Genomic DNA, 15,634 nt, shown 5'->3' with positions numbered 1-15,634 from the left:
TCAAATGCAGCTGCCACCAGGGAAGAACAAAATAGGTTTTTATCACCATAAATTATTAAACATTCAGTAAGCTTCATTCATGGCAAGGCCAAGTACTTTGTACCAAACAAACTCCAGAGTGTTTGGGGTAAAAGATATGATGTCTCAATTATTTCACAGGAAAAAAAACACTTGATGGACGGCTGCTGCCACGATAGTTTGTGCACCCCAGAGCACCTGCAGTTGGAGGGGTACCTTTCCATTCAATTTTCTTTCTTTTAAATCTGTTTTCTGCTGTAAGAACCTCTAGCTCCCTTTAAAGAAATTCATCCTCCAAAGAGTTTGCCTTTTTCATCCAACTCCTGTACTCCAAAACCATTTTGAGTCGATAGTCCATAAGGAAATTGATATTATCAATGTTTTATTAGTCTCTTATGTCATTGCATCTCTACAGAAAGGAGATTTTGCTTGCTTTATGATTTAATCAAGCCTTTTCTGTTCTTTATAATTCATACAGGATTAAAAACTACTTTCACATACCAAGCTCATCCTATAAGGTTCATTGGCAGTTGCTCTTTTTTTAAAAAAAAAAAATCAAATTTACCAGTGCAAATAATTATAGATCAACTATATTATCAACTATTACCAATTTCCTACTTACTGTCACAATCAGACATAACGTTTAGAATACTTCAGCATACTAAACTATAGCCATCTAAAGTTATGGATGTAAAAAGCAAGACTACAGTTTAATTTCTGCCCTTAAATATCTAAAATAAACGTGCTTTCAGTATTGCTTCCTAACCTCCAGGGGAAATACCCCTTCTTCTCTAAATGCAAGAACTGCATTAACTAATAAGAACAGAAACGGGGAGTGTAAGTAGATTGTGTTGCCCCTGTGCACATGTGTGAAATTTGATACTGGACACAGGAGGTTACCCTACCCATTATCCACAGTTGTAAGCATATCTTTAAAAATCCTGGACTTCAGCTTGGCCATTTTATTTAGACATTTCAATCTGAAAAAATACTTAGCAAAGGTATATCATCATTAGCAGAGCAATATCAGCATGAAAATCTGTACTTACATTCAAAACATACACGCGTTCAAAGTGTCTCTCAAAGCTAAATTGCCTTGCAGTCACACAATTAAGTGACTTGAATAAGAAACTTGCTTGATTGGTTTGGTAAAGGTACAAGGTTATTTCGGGTAATTAAATCTAAATGTGACTGCAAGGAGTTTCAGAAAGATCTCACAATGCTGAATGAGCATTCAAATTCAATATTCTTAAAACATAGTAAAGCACACAAGGGTAAAACAATGCTAACTATATATATTTAGCAACAGATTACTTACTATCCCTAAAGAAAGCAATATGGGAGTCATCATGAATGGGTCTATGAAAGTGTCAGTTCGATACTCAGAGGCAGTAAAAAGGCAGATATGTTTGGAACTGTTAAAAAGAAAGCAAAGCAAAACAGAAGACATGAGGTTTTCCTTACAGAAATCTCCGACATACCTGCATTTTGAGTACTACTCTGTTTCTTATATTCTTCCCTAAGCATCCTATGCATCACCAACCATCAGAGATCATGTATTTGAACGTAAAGACCTTTGTTTGCTCCAGCACAATTGTTCTTACCCATGTGTTAAGTACTAGTCACCTTTTCCTGCCCACATTTCTGGATGGGTTATGATTAACAAAGAAAAAACAGAGTACTTATTTATTTTTAAATCCCTGCATAAGGTTGAGCTTTCATAGCTGAAACCACTGAGCAGTTATCACCGTTTCCCACAAAACGCACATCAGCCACCGCTTCCCATCACACTTGACTGTCACGTGGAATCCATACCCAGCTCTGCCCGCACACCCCGCAGCACGGCTGACCTCTCTCTCCCCTGCCAACTGTGCTTCTGCCACGGCATGTCTTGAGAGCACATCAGATGCTCTGTTTGCCAAATACGTCCGGAGGACAAAGATGTGCTGAAGCGGGACTAATGCTAGTTCAGAGATAATACCTGCAAGACTGCCATAACAGAAGGAGGTGTCAGATGAATTAATAAATAAGGAAATCCAAACCTGCTTTTCAATATCTGCAAGTCTGGCATTTAAAAAGTTGTCTGTAATCCCAAAGTTCAAGAAACCTGACGATTCAAGGAGAATAATCAATCACTGTAGAAAGAACGATGAATTCAATTCAGGATGAAGCAAATCAGTTCCCAAAAACATGAGAATATGCTTTTGAAAACCCCTTTGCTTTGACTTTGCATTTGCTATACAGAAATAAGCTTTCCAATCCAGACAATGGGAAGCTCTGGCAAACAGGTAAAGTCTGAGAGATGGCATTATCCAATATCAATTATATTTCTTGGTGTCAACTCTTCCATCTTAGAATCTTTACAAGGATAACATGACAGTTCTACCAGCAATGGTGGGATAAGAAAGAGCAAAAGAAAACTATTTTTTTTTTTTAAAAAAAAAAAGATGTCAACATAACGCTCAGCATGTCCATTTTCTTAACGGCCTTTGGGATACCATGATCTATAATAGCACACCTTTCAGGAAAAGTGGAATGGAAAAGGCATACAAGTTTAAATATTAATAATTTTTTACTGCTCCAAAGCATTAGAAACAACTCTGCTCACTACACACTAGAGAGCTGACCCCAGCACCAAAGGTAAAACTCACCATTATCTTCCTAATGTCAGCAACATATTGATTTTTTGTTTCTTTTAGTTGTGCATCAAGGGTCCCAGTCTGTGCATGTAAGCATATGTGTGCATTTGGCTGTGTGGGGTAAAGACTAGAGAAGGACAATGTTGTCTGCAGGTTTTGGTCCGTGTCTTTGGACAGAACAGCTTTTCCCCTACCCTTTCACGTTTCTCTGCTTCTTCATGTAGGTGCTGCTGTTTCTACGCTCAGGCTGCAGCTGTGAAATGAAACAAAGACACAGTCTGCAAGTTCTGTGCCTCAGCTGCAAGCAAACAGTGAAGCATGAGTCAAACCGAACCTTCCATCCTCTCTGAGGAAAAATATGTTGCTTTTACAATGCTTCCAGCCTCAGCTGAACCGAGGTTGAGAGGACAGACCCACTCCTGATCCTTCAGCTAGTGCAGGATTATGTACAGTGCACACATCAGACCTCAGCTGAATTCTCTGTTAACAAATCCAACCATGCCAGAACTGACTACAAAGGCAACATAAACGGAGAGGAAAGCTAAACATCCTAACAAAGTGAATTTACAAGCCTGTATCCTTTATCACTCACTAGTAGTATTTTTTTCTGTTAAAAAAATAATAAATGGGTGTAGCAATAGCTGTAGTTCTGGTATTTTATTAATGTATCAAAAAGGTAACAGAAGAGATTTTGCTATGATACCCCTTTCCTCCCTGTTAGAGTCAGTAACAAACCCTACAATTTACAGCAAACTCCTTGCAAAGGTGGGACTGGCCTGGAGCCCCAGTACACATCTGGGGCTCTGATGTGTCCGTACTACTTCTTGCAAAGAAGACGACCAGGACTTTTCCTAAGGGGAAAGGCAGAATCCCAGTTAGTCAGTCTAGCAGGTATTTTGCCAATCAGCTTAGGCACTCATGTTGAGAGCTTGTCCAGCTGGAACTGCAAAGTAGGGAAAGAAGAATGGAAAACCAGAAGAAACATGGGAACCAAAATTATCTCAAGGCATTTCTACAAAGGTTCTACTTCTTGTTGAAAACCTCAGGGAACACACTCATTAAGTACTGTACTTAAGAAAGTCAAATGCCATTTCCTCTAGATAGGTAGCTTAGCCTCTACTTCTATTTCTCCCTTTCAGAGTCCCCATGGCCTTGTCCCTGCTCTGTTCACAACATCCGTTTCCCAGTATCACACAGTATCTGTCCGGGTCCCACCTCTCAGCTTCACAGTCTCAGGTCACACACTGCTGATCCCGTCTTCCCTCTTGTTCTTTCTTCTCAGTTGGGTGACTCTTAGAGGTAAACTGAAGTCTATTTCCACACATCCAGCTCCTAAAACACATCCACGGGATAATCCCACTCTGCATAGTCACAATACTGTTTTCAGCCTTTTTATTCCCAGATCCTAACTACCACATTTGCTTGTAGGGGTCCTTCTTCCCCTCATTTAAGCTCAGGCCCACCTGTCGTCTCACAGCTGCCTCATCTTTCTCTTTCACAGTCTGTATAGTCCGTTCTCTGATCCTGCACTCATGGTGCCTTCTTCTCACAGCCATTTTGCAACGGCACGTTCGCGCAGCCCTCCGAGGCAGACTTCTAACTTCTCCACCCACAACCCCAATTTCCACCTCCCCCAGCTCACAGCTCTCTTGCTGTGCACCTACTCGCTCATCTCTTATCTAATGCAAGACTGTTCTGTTCCCCACAAAACGCCTCAGAAGGGATGGCACATATACTCCAGACACTGCATTTTCAAAGACTTCGTGTACTTGAAACAAGGGAACAACTTGAATTTTCTGGGCCTCACTCCCTCATTCCACACTTAACGCTAGTGCAGGTATAATGCTACCATGACTTCCATGATTATTCTCAGATTGATGCAAGATTCAAATATGCAAGAGCCTGCATACAGTACAATGTAAAAGAAAAAAAAAAATTTGGACCAGAAAAGGTATTTAGACGATTATTACCACAAACGAATAAGGCCTCAGTGTTCCAGATGGCTGGTTTTAGGAATGCCTGAGCGTTTGTGTGAAAGACATTGTTGCTAATTACAGGACACAACACATGAATGGGAGCGCCAGGGCTCACGTGAGGTCTATCTGCAGCCCCCAGCCTACTGGGCTTCTCCTCGAGCCAGGACTTGGGAAAAATAAGAGATAAAAATAGCATGCAGCATGCTGGCAAGCAGAGCTGTGACAAAGTGCTGTGCTGACTGCTGAGTGACATACTGAAGGAATCAGCACTTTTTTTGGATGCTACTTCAAATCTTTATAATTGGAATAGATTGAACAGATCAAATGTGCCAAACACACTGATTTCAGTTCAGAGCAAAATCGTAAGTACACAAAGATCAGGGTCATGGAAAGAAAACACCCTCTAGAAATAGTCTCTCTTCCTCTCACTTATCTAATCCAAAGGGATTTAGCTTAGTACTTAATGTACACACTGATTAGAAAACAATCCGTCCAGCACCGTGCTCTTTCCATGCATCTGCTGCACAAATCCAGTGTCCCAGAATACTCCTGACTTAACCGTGCTGGTTTTGAGTGAGGTCATAGACAAAGGCAAGAGGAAGAAATGAATACAGGCACACTGGACAGAAAATGCAGAAATCCACTCATCTTTTCATTGACCTCATTGAGATTATATCAGAGATAATTCTGCCCCAAGCATACTATGGTGATGACTTAAAAAGGCTACGCCAGTTGGCAGGAGAAAGAGAGAAGAGTCTAACAGGAGTGGTACTTGGAGCTTGTACAGACCCAGAAAGGCTTCCCTGACTTTGTCCTGTTAGAACATGAAAAGTCTAGAAATTAATCTGCCCAAGCTTCTAGGGAAGGGACGGTTTGGTTTTATTTCCAGCTATAATTCATGTTTACCCAGCCCTTGCCAAATCCCGCTTAAGTACAACCTAATTACCTCCCCAGCCACCTCAACCTCCCATGTACACAACAATATCATGTATTTTTCTACGGTCCCCAAGAACTAAATCACTCGACAACAGGCCAAAATATTTATCTTATTATACACCTCTATTAGACCCCAAAATAAAGACAGTATGCGATGACAAACCCTGCAAGGCAGGCTTCAAAACATCGTTTATAGTGATCTAGATAAACCAAATCATGGTCTTGCCCAGATTTCTTATGCAGGTCCACCTCCAAATGAGAGCCGGGGACTTAGGACAATAAACACTGCTGTCATAGACTTTGAAATAGATCTCAGCAGGAACACGGCCCCTGCTGTACCCTAGCCACAGCCTGTCAGGCACAGGAGAAAGGAATGGAGTCTAAAACTTCCGCCTTTCCTAGGTCTGAAATCAATAAGCATTTGGCAAAATGTTTGCATCTAGGTATTATTCAGAGGTCATGATGTTGAATGTGAGCTCTACTGCTGCTCTGGAAGTCACAAGGAGAGAAGTAATCATCCTCTCCTGCAAAATTATGAGCAGCAGTGACAGAAAGTGCTTTCCCCTCAATTTCTGGTTTGTTTTTTTTTTTTTCTGTAGAGCACCAGGAGTCTCTAAAGGAACACCAACAGTGCAGTGAAAAATATTCTTTCCTGATCGCAGCAGTAACAAACCCAACACAACTACACTCAAAACAGAGAATCTGCTTGTATGCGCCCTCTGTGAAGTGAGAAAGATAAGCAGGATGAGATGATTTTAACTGCAGCCAGGCATAGCACACTCCTGGCTCAATCACTGACTTGCTGTGCAGCTTTTGGGCAAGTCATTTCACTTCTGTCTCTCTAGGAAAGCTATCAATATTGCAATGATCACAAGTCCTTTACCAGGCTACGCTGGTAATAAACTGATAAATGTCTGATGAAGAGAAGAAATGAACCTCACTTTTGAATTTCTGTAGAGACCAGTTGATTATTATGGCCCAAACAGAGTAAGGTGCTAATTAACCTAATAAGAGGATAACTGCATGAAGATGGAGATTCAGGAGCTTCTATCTGTAGATGCACTCTGCCTGGTCTGCACACTGTAACTGACTGGGTATTTTCATCTTACCAGAATTCGTTCTCTCCCTTTTCTGTTAGTTTGACTCAATCTCACAGAGCTAAACAATTGGCCTTTACCAGAGCAGGCATCCACAAACATCATCATTGAAAGGAATACTGTCCAGCATTTGGATTTTTTTATTCCATTCCTTTGCATACATTTGTGATTTTTCTGTTTAAAAAGTCAGAAAACAATCACACTCTGATAGAACAGATTCAGAAAGGATGGCAAAACCTTCTGCCCAACTTTCCTGTATCTCTGCATCTCCAGCTTTGGAGGTGTCCCTGGCAAAGATGAGATGAGTAGTGAGAAGTAAGATATCAGGTAGGAAAGCCCTCTGAGTACAAGCTGTCAGAGGCAGAACTTGGGGACGCTGGGGAACATGGTGTTTCTCCGTGCCCGCCACACAGGAATTGACTTCAGTCAGCCAAACAGAGGAATATAAGGAGAGAGGAATAATCAAAATAATCTACTACATGACATGCTAATATTTTGTGCTCCCTTGTGACCACATTTCCCTGAAATTGCCTGTTTTACCAAGGGACCCACTTGGTCACAACAAGTCTGGAATAATTCCTCTGTAAGCAGAGAGCTGTTCCATACAACCTGAGTTTCCTCAAACCACCTCTTTAAAGCCTCTGTGCACTAATGAGCAGCTTCTCCTTCTCTCTCTCCTCCTTGGCTCCATCTGACAAAGGCCTACAGTTCCGCTTTGAGAGCGGAGGGAAAAGTCTCTTGGCTTGAAAATCCAACCTCATTCCCAACACAGATATTTATATCTTTTTAATCCACACATTTCTGCGCTCCTGTGCCAGTCACTCACTTTCTACAGCCTCCCTGATCCCAGTGTTGGTAACCCAAAGCCAGAAAGAACCACTAGTCTCAGGCAAATACAAGATGGTTTGATTATAAATGGATTATAAATTTTGCATATCAAAAAAGAGCTTTTTCTTGTGAGAATTAAGACCCAAGGGAATTGCGGGGAATCATCCAAGACAGAAGTTCTTCAATCTTAGAAGGATACATTTTATCAAGGCTAGCTTTCCTTGACATTGCTAGAGGCACTATGAAAAGGCCTTTGGCCTCTTTATTTGCCTCTCTCCCATCTTAAATTGAAGGGCGATGATGAATCTTCGACAAACACCACACTTACGCTTCCTCTCTCCAAAATACAAATTATTCAGTTAAAGCAGGCAAAACAAGTGCAAAAAATCCAAACCAGTTTTAAATAACCAGAATGAAAGTCCTATGCCACCTTGCTCCTGATTCCTTGCAGCAATCATTCCACTTGCACCCTGCTCCTTAGTCTTCCAGTCTACAAAAGAGTTGAATATAGAAAGTATCAATTTCAAATATTTTAAATATAAATAGGAAGTCTCCTCCTATTTAAAACCCTAGGTATTATTTTCCTCACATTTTTCACCTACCTTTACATAAAGCAGAAGCAACTCCACCTCAGGTTGTCGCTGAGATACGCACATATTCAGAAAAGACTGACCACTGGGTACTACTCATGCACAGACAAGTTGTTTACACTGATTAATAGAGAGCAACCACTTTTCTGATGGAGCATGACCTCTTTAGCAAAATGGGAAGTTTTGCAAAAGATATCTGATTCAATCAAAAATACATTTGCTTTTTAACTGAGAAAAAGAAAATAACTTTGTTTTTTTGTGAATTTCAAAATCCAGTTTCAAAAAGGAAAAAACACATTGATGTTTGTCATGATTAAAAAAAAAAACAACACACCAAAACCAAAATCCCCATAGTTTCCCCAACCTACCAGTACACTCTTTCATGTGCCTTCCACCCCTCCTTAACATTAGCCTGTGAGCTTTGGGAGCTTTATACCCCCATCACCACAGGCCTGTGGAAGGAGCATTTACCGTAATGAGATGCTGCTGTGCAAAACAGCCTCTCTTCCTCTCTCCCTCCATGTAAATGGGAGCTGCAAAAGCCACTGCCTGCACATCAGATCCATCAGCCACTGCCTTGAAACTCACTGCATCTGATCACTAATTAAGGAAGACTTGTTTTCTCCCCTCTCCAAAACCATAAAAAGAAGAAGGAATTAGCTAGTGTTAACTAAACAGTACAGCACTATCATTTCCTACAGTATGTATGTCTTTACTGACTAGAAGTATTCTTTAAGGGATGCTTAAAATTCCTGGATGTAAAATGGTTGAGAAAATTCAGATTAAGCTGTCTTTTGCTCCATTTTCTTTTAAAAATATTTACGTTGAAACCATTTTAAATTCTTTGTCCTGACACATCTAGCCTTCATAAAGAAATAAAGCATTATAAGCTCTCCGGGAAGTCTCTCCCCCTTTCTCAGCCAGTGTAACTGATTCCTTAAGAACTGTTTTCCAACACCTTGATTTCCAACTCCTTTCATCTCACATTCTAGGACCATTTTAGCTCTGTGTTTCAATGACAGCAGCCCAAGCATATCATCTTCTAAAAGCGCAAGTACTACAGAAACTCAGGTCACCAGAAGAGCTGGAAGGATGTGTGTGGTCCTTTGGACAAACCTCACAGCTCTAATGAGAAAGGATTCACCTTTCTCTCAGATGGTCACATTCAGCAGCTGTCCTCAGGTGAAAAATAACCTCTAACTGCCAATTGTTACAAAAATTAATTGCACTTCGAAGTAGCTGAAACCTCAACAAAACGGTATTTAGGCAGAGAAAACAGTCACGTAAATCATAACAAGTCAGGGCACATCTGTACGACACAAGGTAGAGGCAGGCTGAAAGATCCAACCGAGCTCTGAATTTCAAATGACTGCACATGCTTCAAACCAGGTGGGTCTCCTGCTCCCAGTATCAGAAAATGGCCATTTAAAGTAGAAGAATTAGAAAGAGAGGAATAGGAATATTAAAAAAGCTCTGTGAAAGCAAAGCAGTGGCAATCAGAGACTGGAAGCATTCCACCCCAGAATATCTCCAGTTCAGTGACTGTGATGTTTACAACCTATACAGAATCAAAGCATTTTGTTTGGAATTATGAGAAAATCATTTTTTTTAAAATTTTCAGCAAGAAAAATCCCCAATAAATTAGTTCAGCGTTGATCTTGCCTGATCTGTCTGGTTTTGTGCCAATCCCGCTACATCATTTACTCCTACTCCCTCAAATGGGACTGTACCAAGAAAATCACAGACGCCTAGTCAAAATGGGATTGCTTTTGTTCTTTTGCATGGCAGCATGCTTCACATTGCCACAAATAAGGAGCAGATGGAAGTATAGATTGCACTGGGTAGAACTCAAAATAGACTGCTAGCTATCCAAGGCACAGTAGTCTCTGGAGACTCTCAATTACACATAAGAAATTGTAAGGTTCCAGTTGAATTCTAAAAATATACCATCTTTACTGACAAGCAAATGTATTGTATGTTTATTTTTAGCTCATGTTCACATTCAGAGGGACTACTGCTTTATTTTATGTGACAACAGGGAAACTGCTGTGTTTGACCACGCACTGGGACAGACATGTCACAAAATCAATTTGACAGAAAACTCACGGACAGGTAGAGATGAATCTCAAGCCCACACACAAGTCAATTATTCAGGATAAAAAAAAACGCAGATCATGTACTAAGCCAGATATTTTGTTAATTACCTTTTATGTACTACTTTCCAAGCAAATGAATGACCCAGTGACTCAGATCTATTACGTGCTGAATCGAATCTATCATCTACTGAATCAGATACATCATCTCTTCAAACAGAAACACAGTTTCTTAAACTAGAGGAAATATATTGCCTTATATGTCATATAACATGTTAAGCAATACTAGAGCTATGCTAGCTGAAGACAACATCCCAGGACATAAACGCTGCACTATGAGCCAGTAACTGTAAGAACAAAGGTGATGCTTTAATAAACAAGCAAATATCAAACAAAATTCAGAAGGAAGTAACCCACTGAACACGTAGTGAGACCATCACCCAACATTGTGGACACAAGAGCTATGAACACCTTGACAGATGACGCAAAGAGCTTCAAGAATGATTTATGGTCTCGAAAAACAACCTGCTTTATTAATGAGACACCAAGAAACCTAATCTATTTTGCTTGTCCAAAAGAAAGCTAAGAGTCTAAAACTTACCTAATAGGGGAGATTTCAGAGTGCAAATGGAACTTGGACAAGGACACAAAGATAGGCAGTGGCTGAAACTTAGAAATAAGGTACAAACTTTTAACAATTTAACTAACAATCAGAACCCTGCTACTTAAGGATATGGTTATTCTTCATCCTCTGAAGTCTTTAGAAATGAAAAACTGTGGAAGTTTAAAAGTGTGGAAGTTCAAAAACTATGTTCTAGATTAATCTTAAGTTATATGTGAGAGGTAAGAACCCTGCAGTCTGTAGTAGGGAGGGCACGAGATGATGTGTTTTGGTTTTAGAGTCTACGTATCTACAGATGTCACACAAGTACATAATTGTTCCATTCTTATGAAGTGAATCTTCCTGTGCATACATTAACAGATACAGGAATCAATCACAGATCATTCCATCTGCAGTATATTAACATACTGAACCGTAGTATGTTAATATACATACTAGTATCCACAGTACCCCATGCAGTGGGTAGTAAACCTGTCATCTATTTATTGGGAAACTATTCTGAAACTAGACTCAGTCCTCTGCTAGGATTGAGGAACAAGTCAAAGAAGCTCCTCTCTCAAATACTGGGAAGGTCCGGATTTGATATAAATCCATCCCATTCTCTAAGGAAGCAGCACAGATATGCGACTTTGAGAACTGCGAACTATATTCTAATCCTCGTCTTATCACTGATTTCCTACACAACTGGGCAAAATTTCATTGTCTAATTTTACTTTGTTTCCTGATCTATGAAACAGGACAAGCGTCTAGCAAAGTACATTGGTATCTATGACCCAAATGTGCTGTGCTAGTATTCAACAGGGAGTCACCATCTCTGGCAGAAGGAAAAGCCTTACAGCAAAAGCTGCTGTGTTGACTAACACAGCCAAAGCAGGTGGGTACCATTAGCTCTAAACTGGATGACGAAAGGCATCCGCTGCATGATGGAGGCAGGAGCCTCACAACAAGATCCTTGAAACAGCCCTCCTGGGCTTAAACAGCTCTGCTTTTCAGGACCAAAAAGCCTAATCAAAGCATGCTGTTACTTACTCAGCCTGCACAGGCACTGGCAGCAGGGAAGAGGTGGCCTGTTCCCAAACACATATGGCTGTTTTGTAATCCAGCCTAAGCATAACATCCACCATTCTAGAGCACTTTTAGAAGCTAGTAGTGCTATTTCTGTATACAGCACAGCAAAGCCAGTAATCAGACATGCATGCAAAATGTACTAAACACAAGCAAGATACACAATTTAAAAAAAAAAAAAAGAAAAAAGAAGAAAAGCATGTCCTACCCCAAATCCCACAGCCTACAACCTGAAAAATATCGTAGAGCGGAGCAATACTGCCTGCACAACTAGTGCAAAAAGCTGCCTTCCTGGTACTCCTCTAGCAGTGACTAACACAGGAGGAGCGCACAGCCGTAGGACAGAGCTCCGGGCAGTACACCAAGGAGACAGCATCCTACGCTTTTGGTCTGGAGTTTCAGAACTAGTGATCTGAACTTTTTTGGCTTTCTCAGGGCCACATTAAGCTGATTCACACTTTAACCCAGCTCCAGTATGCTTCCTCTGGATACACACAGCATCCGTGCAGCAGCGTAGGCACAAAGGACCATGCTAACTATCCCCTGGGAAAAAACACAGATCCGATAAGGTGCTCACGGAAGGTAAAGATAAGGTCAGAGATGCTGCTGGACAGAGCCTCCCCAGTGAGCTCTGTGTGCAGCTTAGGGACACTACACAGGCCTGAAAATGGAGAATAAGTGGGTGTCCCATGGTCACTGCAGGAGTCTGTACGGTGTTGTGCTGAAGGCAGGGCCATCAGCACAGGCGTGGCAAGTTAAGGCACTACAAATAACCATCCAAAGTCCACCAGTTCAGTCCAGACTGTCACACTGGCTCGCCGCTGGAGAGCAGGACCTTGCCTGTTGTTCAGCAGCAGCACCCCACCACCACCTCTCCCTCAAAATATCAATAATTCGTGTGGGTTTTCTTGCTTCGAAAAACAAACAACTCTTGAGTTCTCAAGCACAACTGCCACAAAGGATAATAAACCCCAGAAGTGGTTGCAAAACTGAGGCCCTCATAACGATTTCCTTTCGGTCATAACTGATTATATCCACACAACAACATCCCAAGACATCGCTAATGATAGCAGACTCTGTCAGTATGCGAGGTGCTATGAGACTTTGTGAATTAAACCCCATTATTGTCCTAAATTATAGATTAATTCCTCCCTTTCTTCAGTGATATGCATCATATTTTTTCTCCAGGGCAGTTAGATGATGTCAGCACAAATTACTGCTTTCCACACAGCACAGACGATAGAACCGGAGGCATTAAAGGAGCTTACAAAAACCAAATCTGAAGAGACAGAAGGAACTCCTTCCTTTGACTTGGAAATAACAAATTTTGCTGTGGCATGCTGGGGAAGGCAAAAGCAAAAAACCTGATGACTGGGACACTGATGGAGCTTCAAAAGCTTCACATACTTAAAAATAAAAATTCTCATTTGGATTCTTGCTCTAAATTACAAAAAAAAACCCTATAGAAGTGCCTGTCTTTAGATGCTCATATCCCTCCATTAAATATATACTGATGTGTAACTCTGAAATAACAGGTTATTGTCTAGCAAACGAGGGAGTTCTATTTTCGGCTTGGGAAAAAAAAAAAAGAATATATAATATCATTTAGAGTGTTTTTTAAAATGGTTTCCTATTCTTTTATTTTTTCCTGGTAGACCAAAGTTGAAGGAAGGGTAGAGGAAATGCTAGAGGTTACATTTTTGAGAAAGGTTCATAAGTCTACACGAGGTAAGGTTTGCAGGAGGTAGTAGTATCTTTTACTAGATGAAGTGATACAATCAAAAAAAACCCCAACAAACAGGCTGTCAGGCATATGGCTCTACAAAATTTTTTGGTACTTGATATATAAATACTTCATTTTCAAATCCAGGAACAGGGAATTACTTCATTACCCTGCATAATTTTCCATTATTATAATTTTGTTATTGCACCGTGTGCACTGGAAATCAAGCTCTTGTTTGCCATCTGCTGTTTCTTTGTTTACATTTCACCATTTTTATTAACAAGGCCAGGTCACGACAAGGAGTCTGAAAGAATTGTTAAGAACAGGCACAAACGCTGCTTTCACACACAACCTGTCAGAGACAAGTGATGGAAAAAATTCTGGAAGGCTCCCTTAGTGAAATGCTGCCCAGCTATTCACATGGAGGGCACGTGATGCCCTCTCAAACCCAAATGCAGAGCAGGAGCAGGAAGTCTAGGTTTAGTAGTAGCAGATCCACTAGATTTGCCGTGGATCATTTTGTAACTACGGCATTGTATGAAAGCTTTTCTAAGTCTGTTTTTCTTGTTGCCAGTTCTGTGCTGGACACCCTGGTGACTGGCAGCACTCCCTGCTGTCACTCACTCCTGTCCTTACCTTGATGTGGGCATTACTAGAGAGAGATACTGCTTAGACTTCCACTTCAGCCCTGGCACCACTACCTTCCCCACTACAAGACAGGGTTTCTATCTCGCATCTTCTGCTCTGGTATCAGACCCCTGAGCTCCAAGTCTCCCAGAGCCTGCTACTTACCAAGCTAAGTGGGTATAAAAGCCTCAAATTAAAACTATTATCTTTGGAGCCTCTTTCTAGGAAAAAATTAAGGCTGTGCCTGCATCTCCACCTGTGAGACCTTTTCCTTCAGTGTTTTCAGTTCCATTCCTCTCTGCACTGCAGCAGGAACAGAGTCATCTTGTACCCGAACACCTTTTAAGTGACCTTGAGGGAAGTCACTCATATTGAAGGTTTTATGCTTATTACACTCCCTTATTTACAGAACCACATGCCCTGTACATCTGTCCTGGCCACATTTCTTTGCATTTAACATGTTTAATTTTTAAAGAATTGAGAGAGATCAAATGCATCCATGTTATATGTTAAATACTTTCCCAAGCACGGCCTCTGACATTAAAGTCACAATAAGCATTCAGCTCTGTTCCACCAAAAACTGGACCAAAGAGTTTCTACTTTGAATTTCCATGCTCCTGCAGACAACTCTTCTGGGATTACCCATTTGATTCTTCTCAGAACCAACCCACTGTCTGCACTTTCACAGTTTCAGCATCTACCAGGAAGCAGAAATAGCAGCCATTTCTGCTCTCTTATGTAAGCCTACGTAGACTTTATATTTGTTCTCACTACTCTGTGTTACCACCAGAATGTTACAGGAACCCAAAGAACTCCACACAGGAAAGTCTTAGTGGACAGCCACAAGGCTGGGCTTTCTGCTGGGCTAAAGCTGACTCCAAACAGAGATCCAGCTCTTGCTGACAGTAGTCATAACAAAGTCGACCTCCAGCAAAGCTTTATTAAACCTGAAACTGGATTTTGTTTTCCATTATGTCCCTTCGCAGCAATTAAAATAAAAAGGATTCTCACTAACAACCTCCTGTGCTGCACTGAGAGTCTGTGTACTTCAAAACTGCAGAAGCTTGAAAACTAGAGGTTGGAAATCCAGCCAGTTCTCAACTCCTTAAAGGGCTTCTGCCAACACTTAATGTGATTTTAACAATTCTCAACATGAGGTAGTGATGATGCAAGTTATTGCTCAAGATGTATTCATCACTCTAGACACATCTGGATCTTTGCCTTTAAGGAGAAGGAAAAAAAATAAGAGATTATGAATTTAAAAGGATGTTAATGATTATTAGCCCTGATGAAGCAGTACTGCCAGGTTAGTTTCACGACAGACAAACCCAGTATCCAATTCACTTGCTTGTGAAAGAACAAGCAAAAATCTCTTTGGTAGCCAAAGTGTTAAGTGTGAAAGCCACAGTAATCCCAGGCT

Source organism: Tauraco erythrolophus, chromosome 14, assembly GCF_009769465.1.
Source record: "Tauraco erythrolophus isolate bTauEry1 chromosome 14, bTauEry1.pri, whole genome shotgun sequence".
Classification (NCBI taxonomy): Eukaryota; Metazoa; Chordata; class Aves; order Musophagiformes; family Musophagidae; genus Tauraco; species Tauraco erythrolophus.
This window is presented reverse-complemented; position numbering follows the sequence as displayed.